At 33.6% G+C, this 7,908-nt stretch overlaps 1 pseudogene across 1 annotated transcript; it reads right to left on the bottom strand.

Annotated features, from left to right (window-relative positions):
* Nucleotides 1-1,381: 1,381 nt before the first annotated feature.
* LOC143604984 (heat shock cognate 70 kDa protein-like) lies at nt 1,382-7,641 on the bottom strand (annotated as a pseudogene). The gene is made up of 3 exons (XR_013148414.1): nt 7,349-7,641; nt 5,338-6,619; nt 1,382-1,546 (listed from the first exon to the last, which is right to left on the bottom strand). The product of XR_013148414.1 is annotated as a heat shock cognate 70 kDa protein-like (transcript).
* Nucleotides 7,642-7,908: the final 267 nt, after the last annotated feature.

The following is a 7,908-nucleotide window of genomic DNA, read 5'->3' as shown; positions in this document are numbered from 1 at the left end:
CACGTGGCGCCCATTCATTTTTACATTTTTTAGTTTTTTTCTAACTTTTTTATTAAGAATAATCAAATAACAATAATATTTTATTAAATAAATATTACATTAAAATAAAAATAAAAAAACTACCCGTCTCCATCGTCTTCACCTTCGTCATCTTCATCGCCTTCGCTCTCGTTGTCGTCTTCTTCATCGTCATCTTCATTGTTTCCCTTGTTTTGATTCTCATTTTCACCAGGCAAACGCCGATTCATCCAATGATGTTGGACCAAATCCCCCTTTAGTGCGTTATGTATCTCTCTTGACCGCACAAAATCCTCGAGTCTTTGCTCCATACTTGCTGGATTTCGTGGTGGATCCGAGTCTGGTATGAAAGTTGGGCATATTGCTCTTTCCTCGTCCTCGATGATCATGCTATACATTATGATACACGCATACATAGCACATTTTATTCTTTCTAAAGACCATAGACGACAAGAATTTTTAACAAAATGTCAGCGTTGTTGAAGAACCCCAAAACATCTCTCGATATCATTTCTCGAGACTCTTGTACTTTCTTAAAATACTGTCTTTTTTCATCCAACGGGTCTCTGAATGTTTTCACGATTATCACATACTCTGGTTATATTCCATCACCCAGATAGTACCCATGATGGTAGAAGTTATCGTTAGCCCAAAAAGAAGTGACGGGAACGGTCCCAGATATGTAACTCTCCATCACAGACGACTGTTCTAAGACGGTTATGTCATTGTTGGAACCGGGAACACGATAGAATGCCGACCAAATTCAAAGGAACGTATGAAGCAATCGCTTGAAGGCTGACCGGTGATCCCTTTTGGTCACCTCGTGTGTATTGGCCTCGCCATGCAGTTGGACAATTAGCCCATTCCCAATGCATGCAATCTACACTCCCTATCATGCCGGGTAAACCATGCACCCTTGTATGGGCCTTGTAAAGACGTTGTAGATCGTTCCAGTTGGGCTCTCTCATATAATGTGGTCCATATAGTTTCAATATTCCTATATTTTACACAACTTTTATAAAATAATTGATTAAAGTAAACAAGTGATAAAGTTATTTAAAAAATGAAACATACCGTAAACAAAATACTCCAAGGTGTCCCGAGTTGTTTTATCGGCCATCTTTAAATACTCATCTTTGATGTCGGCCGTGTTTCCGTAGGCGAGCACGCGTACGGCTGACATAACCTTCTGAATAGCCGTGAATCCTAGCGTCCCTCGACTGTCCGGCTTTTGCTTAAAGTAATTAAGCTCACGCTTCAAATCATTGGTAATGCCCATAAATAAATTTTTAGACATCTGAAAGCGACGCCTAAAGGTCTTCGAGTTCTTGTATCTCGGCGAGTTGCCGAAGTAATCCGCCATCTACCGGTTGCTGGCTTCGGTACGATCTCGTTCGATATATGCTCTTTTTGAAACGGGAGGTGGAGGAGAGCTAACATAACTCATATAAGTTGTCGCGAGCACAATCGCACTCATAACCGCCTCTTCCTCTGCGTCGTCTTCGGCTTGTCGGTCGGCCCCGAAAAACTGATTATATATAGAAGTAGGAGAATCCATTTACAGGGAAGTTGGTGTGAAGAAATATATAGTAGAAAGAAAGATTTATAAATTTGATGAGTTTTGATTGGGGATGAAGTTGGTTAATATATAGAAAATAATTTTTTTATTTTATTTTATTTTTTTTAAACGGTATTATGTCAGTTGGAGATAGAATTTGAATTTTTTTATTTTAGCGTTATGCGTAAAACGCCGGACAAAAAAACAATCCAGAACGGCCGGGGGTGGGGGTATCCCCGACGTTATACCCCCATAACGCGGCCAAAAGCTTATACTATGTTTTTTTATCTACGTTTTGACACGTGTGTATGGATATTTGGCACTTTGTGTATCCCAATATATCATGCTTTAAACACATTTATTGGATTTATAATAAACATAAATGAACTTCAATCTTGTTCGTTTTATTTTTTTTAAATGTGCACTAAGCTTAAATGCTTAAAAAACTACTTATATTCACATTTCACAGTATTGCCTTCCTTCTGTATAATAATCTTTCCATTTATTCACACTAACAAGGACATTAACCTCACTTTTAAATACAATGAATGGAAAATAATTAAATAAATAAATAAATAAATATAAAAAATTAAAAAAAAATTGATGCGTGTTATTAACCTGACCTCGCGGATAACATTTTCCAAGTGTAAAGTCACATAGCACATTGACCATTCGTCAACCAGATGAAAAGTAGAAAACCCTTGTACGTGTTGTTCGGTCCAAATTAAGTTATACCTTTTTTTTATGTTGACTACTACAAAGTTAAAACACTTGAGTCAAATTTAAAGATCCTAAATGATAGAATCTAAGCAATAAATCTGGTTAAGAATCAAATTACCAAATCATTGGAGAAACTGTGTTTGCAATATATAATAACTATATCACAAACACTTAGAAGATTTTGAATCAAAGACAAAAAAGAGTGAATCATATCTAGTTGCATATTTATCTTGAATGTTTTTTAAAATCTTTCAGTGTACTCTCAGCTTTAACGACATTCATTGTAAAGACTCGTCAAGACTAAGAATACATTTTATGTAACTTAAAACAATCGCTTGAAATTGATCTAATTATGCGGTGTTTCATTGTAAACAAATTGAGAATGTTCACAAACGCTAAGAGATTGTGGTGCATTATTGGGTTTGTTCGTTTCATTTGTGCTTTCTTCCCGGATCAATATGTTGTGACCTTTGAGGAGCTGTATGAGATGAAAATCTAATTTCGTTAGTTTGTCTTTGCCAAACCAACATTTAGTCGTGTGATGTTATATCAATACAAACTTCAACATTAAAAAATCGGTGTTGCTCGTAATGCTAGAGTCTCTATCACTCAAACCCCAAGTTACTTTGCTATTTAACGAACGCTTTTGATCTCGTTCAAATATCAACAACCCGGAACCGATAGAAATTCTTAATGTTTCAAACTAAATGTAAGTAATTTACAAAGGTAGAGATTTTAGAAAGGCACAACTAGGAGGGAATTCAGTAAATGAAAACAAAAAGGTATCCTAAATCTTACAAACTTAACATGTTTGTTCCTAAGGCTTTTCATGATCAATTATATATCTGATCTGTTAATGAAATGAATCAACCATAAAGCTTTCTTACTTTTGAAAATTTGCCACAGAAGTTTCAATATTGCAGGAAACTCCTTAAGCTTTTTATTTGTATTTCTTTTCTATAATTTGTTTTAATTCATTATTTTTTTTAATTAATTAACTCATATATTTAATTAACTAGTAAATTGAACACTTTATATATTTTTTCATTAGGCACCCGTTACAGGCTTACAGCACGTGGGTTTGGTAGCACGAGTTTGGACATTAAATGATAACAATCAACGAAACGACACGTTTCAATACCTTTTTGGTTAATTTACAACTATAAATTTTTGGTTCTCTTTCGTTTACAATAGTGAGTGCATCGAAACCAATAAGTTTTAAAAGTTTATTTTGCTAATGTAGTTTAAAATTTGCTAATGTAATTTCCTAAATGTTATAATGGCTAATTCGCCATCGCCACGTGTGGCCTAAACACAAAAGAAAGTTGTTCTAAAAACTGTTGTAATGGCTGGATTATTAGCTATAAAAAATGTATGTTAAACGGTTACCCGTCGTGAAGCACGGGATAACCGTCTCCTTAGTTAACCACTAATCTAAAATATTATAGTAGAGTAATTTTGCCTTCAACTAATTAATAAAGTGGAAAGTTGAGTAGGTGGTGGGTAAACCCTACAATTATGCTACAACACATGATATAAAAAGCATATAGATAAGAGGGATAAGATGTTGAATCATTTCAGTAACAGCATAAATGTTCAAAACATTTGCAAAATGATTTTAGAGTGCTGATAGCATGTAAGTTAGAAGCCACTGTGACCATTTCAAAAGGATATATAGGCTCAAATATGGATTGCAACAAACTAAAATAAAACCTTGCAAAAGACTGGAATGTTAATGATTGTAGTTGTTCACAAAGGCAACATAAACTTCAGCTGGGGAGTTAGGAAATACCTTGCAAAAGAATCACCATTAATGATCTAATGTTGTTTCTGATTTCTAAATCCTTTTCACCTTCTCCTTGCACAAATCTCCACTCTTAGTAATTGTGATGCTTCGTTTAGCACCAGTGGATATCACCTCAGCCAAAACAGTCAGAATACCATTAGCATCAAGAGTTTTTTTTACCAAAATGGGCGAGGGGGAAAATTTATTTACCAAAATGGGTGATTTGAAAAGTATTTACCAAAATAGGTTTTTTTCTTAAGTTGCCACTTCTCACTCCTAATCTTATTAGTTAATAGTTTCTATTTTAAAACATTAAAAAGTGAATTTAAAAAATAATGAAAACTTACATTCATAATTAAAAACTTACGTGAAATAAGAATTCAGAAATTATCTTTATAGAATCGTCCAGAAACATAAAAAATAGAATTAAAAAAATATTAAAGCATACTTTGTTTTTTCATCTCGATTTCTTTATATGTATTCCAAAAGCTTATAACAAAAATAGTGTGTTGAGAACTATTTTTAATATTGACATTTTTGTTTAGTTAACAAAACCGAGTTAAACAAAAGCTTTATATTCTTTTTATAGTAAGTCTTACAAGTGTTGACACCGTACTAGTAATAACAACGAACTAACTAAACCGATTCCGACCAAACAACGCCGGTACCATCGTGCCGGTATCGGTATTATCGGAGTTGGTATTGGTATTCATTTTTATGTTTTTTTAACCTACTATTTCTGTTTCTTTCAAAAAAAAGGTGTTTTTAATATTTTGTGTATGATATGAGTACGTATTTATAATTGATAAATCTATTCTATAGGAAATTAGCAGAAATTATGACCTATGTATACCCAATAACTAGTGATAAGATCTAATTAATTATAACTAGTGATTAAAAATATAATAATAACTACATATAATATAATAATGACTAGTTAAATTTATTATATATTGAAGATTAACACTACTTATATAGTTATAAAATTTTCAATAATAAAATACTTTGTTGTGTTAACATATATCTGGACCATTCTATAAAGATAATTTGTGAATTTTTATTCTTATTACGTAATTTTTAATAAAGAATGTAAGTTTCATTAGTTTTCTAATTCATTTTTTGATGTTTTTAAATAGAAGTTATTATTAATTAATAAGATTAGGAGTGAGAAATGGTAACTTAAGAAAAAAAAAAACCTATTTTAGTAAATACTTTTCAAATCACCCATTGTGGTAAATAAATTTCCCCCCCTCACCCATTTTGGTAAAAAACTCTTAGCATCAATGTTAAAGCAAACCTTGAACTCTTGTTCACCTTTAGGGGCTGCTGGAACGCCATGAAGCTTAAACGTGTCAAGAAAGATGTTTTCTTTGGTAGATTTGCCCTCACCCTGATATACATCAATTACCCCACATACTTGGTTGTCATTTTGTGTACAACCAACCTTCTCCTTGACGGTTGGTATGGGTGTGTTCTTGGGGATCACAACAAACATATTATTTACACCATTAGCGGACTTGATGCCAAGAGAAAGAGGGGTTACATCTGAGAGTATGAAATCTTTCACCTTCTTTTTCCCATAGCCACTTAAGTTTGCAGCCAACACCGCAGCACCGTAAGCGACAGCTTCATCAGCATTAATGTTCTTGCAAAGTGGTTTTCCATCAAAATACTCCACAAGCATTTGTTGGACCTTGGGAATCCTTGTCGACCCACCGACAATAACCACATCATTAGCATCCTTCTTGTGCATATTTCCATCTCGCAAACAATTCTCCACATGCTTAACACACTTGTTGAAGAAACCAGCATTCATCTCCTCAAAATTTGCCCTGCTAAATTTCATTGTGAAATCAACACCCTCGTGCAAGAAATCAATTTCGACTGGCGTTTGTATTATCGACGACAAATCCCTCTTTGCTTTCTCGCAACCAATTTTCAGCCTCATCATTGCTCTCGCATTCTCACTCACGTCTTTCTTTTCTTTCTTTTTAAAGATTTCAACACAATGATTTACCATCAACTGGTCAAAAGTTTCCCCACCCAAGTATCACCGCCCACGGCTTTAACAGTAATGTTACCAGCCTTGGTGATCGTTAGAAGCAACACATCAAAGGTTCCTCCACCCATATCAAATATCAACACATTTTTCTCTTCAGGACAGTTTACATCAGCACTCTTGTCTAAACCATAGGCGATTGCTGCTGTTTTTGGCTCATTAACCAATCGTATGACCTTAAGGCCCGCTAATACGCCGGCATCCATGGTCGCCTGGCGTTGCTTGTCGTTAAAATATGCAGGAACAGTTATGACCGCAACAGTAACTGTTGTTCCAAGGAATGCTTCAGCAGCCTCTTTCAAGTCTCTTAGAATCAACGACGATATTTCCTCCGGTGTGAATTTCCTTTCTTCTGACTCATGTTCAAACACTATGATTGGCTTCTCATCAGATCCTTGAATTACCTTAAAAGGTCTACTACCAATGTCTTTCTGCACTATACCATCACTGAATCTGGCGCCCATTAAACGTTTAACATCTGTACATTATTTGAAAGAAACACAAACCTTCAAAAAATATATTACTATTTTTTATTATTAAATGTTATACTACTTGAAAACATCCAAACGATTAAGTTGCACCACAACCCCCTTTTGCATACGTTCGTTCATATGTATTCGCGAATGTTCGGTAATGTGTTCATTTGTGTTTGTTTAAGTTCTTTTGTTTTTTTGCTTAGTTAAAGTTTGTTTTATTTTTTTATAATATTTTATTTGTATACAACCTGACATTTAAATTTTATAATTTAATTGTTCATTTTAAGTTCGTTTCCTTAAGGTTTGTTTTATAAAGTCTTGCTTTTATGAATAACATCTCTACTTTGTGCTTTGTTGACATTATCATAATAAAACTGCCGATTGGGAGATGATGATGATTATTATTATTATTATTATTATTATTATTATTATTTCCAGCGCTTAACTTTATATTTAATTACAATGATTATGTTCAATGTTTTGGATTAAGAATATTGTTTTTATTTTTCTTAAATATTAAATGTTCATTTGCGTTCGTGATCCGTTCATTGGGTCATGACGGTTGGCGTTCATGAACTGTTCGTGAGCAAGTATAATGTCAAACGAACGAATATGAACAAGGCTTCATCTCATTCGGTTCGTCTATAGCCTTACCCAGCAATCCTACTAAAAACAAAATTTTGATTCGTAGGGGATGAAAATTGTTTATATATAGTAAAAAAGAAACTTACCAGAAACAGTGTTTTTAGGGTTCCTGCCAATCTGATTTTTTGCAGCCTCACCTACGAGAATTTGCATGCCATCCCAAGCAACACATGAAGGAGTAATTTTGTTACGTTGTTGATTAGGAATGATCTCAACACGGTTGTGCTTATCAAACCAAGCTGCTACACAAGAATATGTTGTTCCAAGATCAATACCAATTACAGTTCTATCCGTCATCTTCAAAGAAATATATAATAAAAGTTACAAAGTATATGAAACTGAATAGAATAGAGAAATGAAGTACTTCTCTTGATATTTCAAGAGACACCTTGACAAACTAAAAGGTTCTTGGAAATTTAAATGCAACAACTCATCGGTTTACAAAATCCATGGGTTGCGAGTCATTTAGAGTATTTATAGTGGAATCATCATCCTCATTCATATAATTCAATCAACATATACGATTATTCATAGAATTTATTCTCTTTTTAAAAATATTCTACGTCTAATTTCTCATATATATTTATATAGTTAGGTTATCATACAATAATCCTTAACGTATACGAATCACACTCAAGCCAAAACA

The sequence above is a fragment of the Bidens hawaiensis genome, unplaced genomic scaffold (assembly GCF_021521415.1).
Source record: "Bidens hawaiensis isolate Kalapana, Puna unplaced genomic scaffold, B.hawaiensis_p1.1 tig00067486_1, whole genome shotgun sequence".
In the NCBI taxonomy this organism is placed as follows: domain Eukaryota; kingdom Viridiplantae; phylum Streptophyta; class Magnoliopsida; order Asterales; family Asteraceae; genus Bidens; species Bidens hawaiensis.
Note: the sequence above shows the minus strand (reverse complement) of the source record. Positions and strands in the feature narration are given on the sequence as shown.